The sequence below is a fragment of the Microtus ochrogaster genome, chromosome 8 (assembly GCF_000317375.1).
Source record: "Microtus ochrogaster isolate Prairie Vole_2 chromosome 8, MicOch1.0, whole genome shotgun sequence".
NCBI classification, from domain to species: domain Eukaryota; kingdom Metazoa; phylum Chordata; class Mammalia; order Rodentia; family Cricetidae; genus Microtus; species Microtus ochrogaster.
In genome coordinates, this window is record NC_022015.1 from 42743793 (window position 1) to 42750672 (window position 6880).

Sequence of the window (6880 nt, forward strand, 5' to 3'; positions counted from 1 at the left end):
ACACACACACACACACACACACCACCACCACCACCACCACCACCCCACATCTATTCCTGAACCTCACTTAGCCTCTCTTCGCCTCTCGATAAAGCAGGATTTTCTTCAACCACTGCACAAATTAAGAGGCTCTCCGTTTATTTTTCTCCTATGCTCTCATGCCAGACAGTCCTTTACCCAAGAGAACAAAGGCCTGGTGGATAAGGGGTCATAGAAGCAGAAGGGCCCCTACACTCTGTTCTGGAGCTGGTCTTGATCCCTACAGGTTCATCCTCAACCTCCAGAGCCTGGAGTCATTAAGGAGGACCCCCCTCCATGTGTACATTCATGTATTTCTTCCACAAATATTTGTTGAACAGTTACTATGTAGCAAGTCCTAAGATAAAGCAGTAAATGAAGCAAGCAGAACCCCTGCTTTGCCTCTCCATCCGTTATGACTGGATCTCCCCCTCCCCCACACCGTTATTCTTCATCACACAGATAAATGACACAGACGCAGACCAGAATCTAAAGCAAGGACTTCTTGGCTGATTCAAACTAGGGTTTGGCCAAGCCAGTGAAGATAGGTGGAGAGGCTATTGAGACTCCCCTCAACACCCTGTCAGGAACAGCTTAGAGTCGGGGCTCCCAGAGATGGATCTCAGAGACAGATGAGTGCATCACTGACAAGCTTTAAGGTCACCTCTTTTTGCAAATCGGAGATAATAGAATCTATTTTCAAGGAGTTATAACAAGCAAATTAAATTATGCATATAATGCGTAGAGCCATGTCTGGTATACTCAAGCAGCCAGTAAATATCAGTTGCTATGATAATAATAGTAATATTATTAAGGGCTCCAACAGTCTTCATCAGGAGGCCACAGTTCCAGGCAGAAAAGTACTCTCCCCGTTTCTTTTTTTTTTTTAAAGATTTATTTATTAAGTATGCCCACACATCAGAAGAGGGTGCCAGATCTCATTACAGATGGTTGTGAGCCACCATGTGGTTGCTGGGAATTGAACTCAGGACCTCTGGAAGAGCAGTCAGTGCTCTTCTTAACACCTTCTTGCGTCTAAACACAAAAAGTTCCAAGATCCCGCCCCACCACCACCATCCTCTTATCATTCAACAGTGCACACACCCTTACTCACACACGCCTACTAGAAACTCAGCCCCAGCCGGGCGATGGTGGCGCACGCCTTTAATCCCAGCACTTGGGAGGCAGAGGCAGGCGGATCTCTGTGAGTTCGAGACCAGCCTGGTCTACAGAGCTAGTTCCAGGACAGGCTCCAAAGCCACAGAGAAACCCTGTCTCGAAAAAAAAAAAAATAGAAACTCAGCCCCATCCTACAAAACGTCGCACGGGTCAGGATGGTGGCTTGCCTATGGTCAGTGAAACAAAAGATTGAAGCTAAGGGGTCTCTGCCTGACCCACCTTGCAATCCATATCACAGCTTTTTCTGTGAATATTTGTTTCTTGTTTATTTAAGAGTTATTTATTTATGCTGGGCAGTGGTGGTACATACCTTTAATCCCAGCATTCAGGAGGCAGAGGCAGACTGATCTCTGTGAGTTTGAGACCAGCGTAATCTACAGAGTGAGTTCCAGGACAGCCAGGGCTACACGGAGAAACCCTCTCTTGGGAAAAAAGAAATTTATTTTTATTTTTCATGTATGCGTGTTTTGCCTGTATGTATGTCTGTGCATCCCATTCCTGCCTGGTGCCCCTGGAAGTCAGGAGTGGACATTGGACCCCCTAGGGACTGGCATTATAGACTGGTCAGCCACCATGTGCGTGCTGAAACTTGAACCCCAGTCCTCTGTAAGAACAACCAGTGCTCTTAACCACTGAATCCATCTCTCCAACCTGTCCATGAATGTTTTAACAGGATGTGCTATGTGGATGTAGCATCAAGTTCCCCTTTCAACCAGACAGCTAACCCTGAGCCCCTAGTTCATAAAACTTCTGGAGCCGCCACTGAACCCCAGCACCCTGTCTCTCAGTCCAGGATGATCACAGTCATGGGAAACCAAGCTGATTCATGACCACCATCCTCCAGCAGCCATCAACATAATGAACTCCCCAGGCAAGAGCAGAGATGTCTCAGTGCGTAAACATGCTCGTCAGGCAACCCTGAGGGCCTGAGTTCAAACCCCCCAGGACCTACAGAGAAGCAAGCATTTGTAATCCTGGTACTCCTGCAAGGAGATGGAAGAGAGAGACAGGAGAATCCCTGGAGTTTACAGCCCAGTTGGCCTGGCACAAGCAGTGAGAAAACAACTCATTCTACACACACACACACACACACACACACACACACACACACACACGCAAGTTAAGGCTAAGGCCAGGCATGATAGTGCACACTATACTCCCAGCACTCAGAAGCCTGAAGCAGGAGAGTTGCTGTGACTTCAAGACCATCTTAGGCTAATAGTGAGACCTCAAACTAAATAACTTAAAAGCCCCTATAGGAGGTGACTCACAACCACCTGTAACTCCAGCTCCAGGGCATCAGACACCCTCTTCTGGCCCCTACCAACACCCGTACATGTAGCTTGCACTCACACAGACAGGTACACACATAAATTTAAACTTTTTAAATAGCAAAATAAAAAGCCATCTGAAAACGTAATCTCATTGGTAGTCTACTCATCTAGCAAGCAGAAGCGAGTTTAGTCCCTAGCACCCATAAACTGGGTATGGTGGCACATACCTGTAATCCCAACTCTTGGAAAGTAGAGGTGGGACAATCAGAAATTCAAAGTCATTTTCAGCACATAGGGAGCTCAAAGCTAACCTGGATTACATGAGACCCCGTCCCAAAAATAAATGAATGAAAACAAAAACGAACGCATGCACAAGCAAACAAACAAGCAAATAAATAAATAAATGAAGGGTGACTGCTAGAGATCTGGCATATGAAAGGCCCTGGGTTCTAGGCAGGGCAGAAAAAAAATGAAGAAGCAAAAGAAATTGATTAAAGATAATAACATAGATGTATCATTTCAACACCTGAGAGGCTAAGGTGACAAAGACCTTCCAAGGTTGCACGGTAAGGACTACATTAGGTCACCCCTTTCTCAATGTGACAGGAAAGCAGGTTCATGGCCATCACCAGGAAGAGTCCAGAGGTGGTGAGAATTACTCTCATTCCCTAAAACCTCTCTCTGCCCTTTCTCCTCAAACACTCCCAGTGGGAAGCAAACGGTAGAGGGCCACAGAGCAATTAGCCAAGTAGAACAAACACAGACCTTGAATCCAAAAAGTTAGTGTCACAATCCCAACACTGCTAGCTCCTGTGGGATCATCAGAAAGCCGCTTACCCCTCTGAGCCTCTGTTCCCTCACCTTACTACAGAGATGAGATTGTCCTGCAGATGAAGAGGAATAGCATATATCAAGCGCCTGGGATAGCCTAAGTATGGTGGCTACCAATTTGCCCATTAAAAAAGATTTGGCAGGGATTTCTAACCATCCAGGCAAGACTGCCAGCTTCCTCACCTCCAAGGATGTTTGGTTCATTTTTCTCTGGAGTCCTGTACTAAAGGTATTTGCTTTAACAAGGCATGATGGTTCATATTTATAATCCCAGCACCCAGAGGTAGAGAAGCAGATGGACCTCTGTAAGTTTGAGACTAGCCTGGTTTATAAGTAAATTCCAGGTTAGCCAGGGTTATATAGTGACATCCCGTCTCAAAAAAAATTAAATGAAAGCATTTGCATTATTCATGGCCGTCACTACAACCCTCTGAGAGGAGCTTGTGATGGCTACAGGTCACCATGTTCCCACCCAGAGTTGATGGTGCCGCAACTCCCAGTGAAGGGACCTGAGTGAGCTTCAGCTTCACCTCTGAAACTTGGGTCCTCTCTATGCAGCATCTGGAGATGTTGCATTCAGGACCCTGCACATCTGCCAGGATGGTCCAAATCCTTCTTTGTACAAAAGAGCGGATTAAGAACCAGGGAAGATGTCAGGCGGTGGTGGTTCACGCCTTTAATCCCAGCACTTGGGAGGCAGAGGCAGGTGGATCTCTGTAAATTCAAAGCTAGCCTGGTCTACAGAGCAAGTTCTGGGATAGCCAATGCTGTTACACAGAGAAACCCTGTCTCAAAAAGAAAAAACAAACAGGGGAAGAGCTGGGGGTGGGGGCTGGAGAGACAGGACACTGTGACAAGTGGATCAGGACAGGGAACCGGGAAGAAGAGCAGGGGCCATGTACTGTGTGTCTGCTTTGGTACCCCACTCATCACTGTGGAGTGAGAGGCAGGAAGAGAAAGGGAAAGAATGAAAGGTTGGGAGATTGTGCGGATAACTTGTGGAGGAAGGGGTGGCACTGAGCTTCATTCCAAAACCAAGGGTCACAATGCCAAGACTTGGGCAAGTCAAGTAACACACTCACCTTGAAGCAAAATTTAAGGGATCACGGGGGTAGAGGGTGTGACTCAATGGTAAAACAAATGCTTAGTGCGTACAAGGTCCTGGATGGTACCCCAGTACCAATGAGAGAGGGAGCGCACTTCGTAACACAGAAAGATAAAGTTGCAGCTTTGTTTGTTTTGTTGCTTTTGTCCACCCCCATCCCCCAGACAGGGTTTCTCTGTGTAGCCCTGGCTGTCCTGGAACTCTGTAGATCAGGCTGGCTTTGAACTCAGAGATCCACCTGTCTCTGCCTCCCAAGTGCCAGGATTAAAGGGGTGTGCCACCACCATCTGGCATTGTTTTTGTTTCTTAGGGCAGTCTCGAAGTAGGTCAGGTTCACAGCAAACTTGCTATGTAAACAAGGTTGGCCTTGAACTCCACACCCTCCTGCCTCTATCTACCTCTAGGGCGCCAGGATTACAGTTGTGTGCCACCACACCCAGTCTGGAACTTTTAAAAAAATCAAATAGCAAACCAGACTTGTAAGTAACCCCCGCATTTGGAAGGCTAAGGTAAAAATAGTTCTGAGTTTGAGGCTAGTCTGAGCTACACAGGACTACATAGTGAGACTTTGTCTCAATCAATCAATCAATTAATACTACAGCAGGCTAGCTTTTTTTTTTTTTTTTTTTCGAGACAGGGTTTCTCTGTGGTTTTTGGAGCCTGTCCTGGAACTACTAGCTCTGTATACCAGGCTGATCTCAAACTCATAGAGATCTGCCTACCTCTGCCTCCCGAGTGCTGGGATTAAAGGCATGCGCCACCACCACCCGGCTTCAGGCTAGCTCTTTTTATAAATAAAGTTCCATGGGAACTAGGGCCAGGTTTGGAGTAAAGCTAATGAGACAGGGTTGCACAAATGTAGGGCTGGATCCTGTCTTTGATATTTTAATCATCAGATTATATTTGCATTGATTTTTTTATATTACATAAAATATTAGTTTATTTACTACCAAGTTTGGAACCATCTTTAAATTTTGTGACCAAGATACACATCACCCTCCCGCTAAGCCTGAGGAGGCCTCTGCCGAAGGGCAGCCTCTCCGCCAGCCAACAATTCTAGTCTAGTTCCTTTACAGGTCTTTGCTCCAAAGCTCATGGAGGTGACACACGGGGAACCGTACTCAGTCTAAAAGCAAGGAGACCTGGGCAATGTCTTCTATCCCCTGTTGCTGGGCCTCAGTTACTCCATTTGTGCAATGGGTGTTAAGTGGCCCTGAGTTCAGAAAATCAAAGACAATGACTGCGCAGGGCAAATTCCCAAGATAGTGGCCACCAGCCACCTCCCCAGGAAAGGCCCCAGCCTGATCCCGGCCTCTTGCCCACTACCTGACTTTAGTTTAGAAAAGGGTGTGACAAGACCAGGCAAAAAAAGATAAACCTGATGTGGTGGTAACTCACGCCTTTAATCCCAGAATTCAGGAGGCTAAGGACAGAGGCTCAATTGTGAGTTCAAGACCAGCCTGGATAGATGTAGCAAGACTCTGGCTCAGGGGCTGCACAAGGTCCTGGGTTTGAATCCTAATGCTGAAGGGGGCGAAGGTGGAAGGCAAATTGGGTTTTAGTGCTTGCTTTTAAAATTCAGATCAACGGGTTAGTCTCCACTGATGTTTCGTTCTTTTGTTGTGTTTGTTTAGAGTTTCCTACATTTTTGTTTGTTTTTTTTTTTCTGTTTGGTCATAAGTTCTTGTAAATGAACTTTCACTTGAAAAAATGACTGGGGTCCTGTCTTGATGGTCCATTTCCTGTGTGGTCTTCTGCGGGTTTTCTAGGTGTTTCACGTGGGTTTCACTCAGTTCTGCTATCTGTAAACTTGTGTTCAGGTCATAGGTTCCTGCTGAGATTCAGTATGGGGGTTGGACACAGCTCAGTTTGCACAGTGCTTACCTAGCATAGGGTTCCATCCTCTGTACCATGTAAAACTGGCTTGGCACCCTATGCCTCACATCCCAGAATTCTGGAGGTGGAGGATCAAAAGTTTAAGATCTTCCTTGGCTACACAGTGAGTTCCAGGCTAGCCCACACTGCATGAGATAAGACTATCTTAAAAAAATAAAAAAATAAATAAAAATAAAAGACTCTATCTTAAAGGAAAAAAATAAAAAGGAGGTGGGCAGAGAAATTAACCATGACTGCAGATCTTTGGCAGAGTGCTTGCTGAGCATGTATGAGGCTCCATGTTTGAGGCTCCATGTTTGAGTCCTTACACCGCACACACACCATACACAGACATACACACACACATACACACACACCATACACATACATACACACACACACCCCATACACATACACACACACCATACACATACATACACACACACACCCCATACACATACATACATACACACACACCATACACATACACACACCCCATACACACACACACCATACACATACATACACACACACCATACACACACATACATACATGCACACACACACCATACACATACATACACACACACCATACACA

At 46.0% G+C, this 6880-nt stretch overlaps 1 protein-coding gene across 2 annotated transcripts in view; it reads left to right on the plus strand.

The window, feature by feature from the left end:
- The window catches only part of Chrm1 (cholinergic receptor muscarinic 1), a 17325-nt gene that overhangs the window by 3614 nt on the left and 6831 nt on the right, over positions 1-6880 (plus strand). The gene's annotated exons all lie outside the window — the stretch shown is intronic.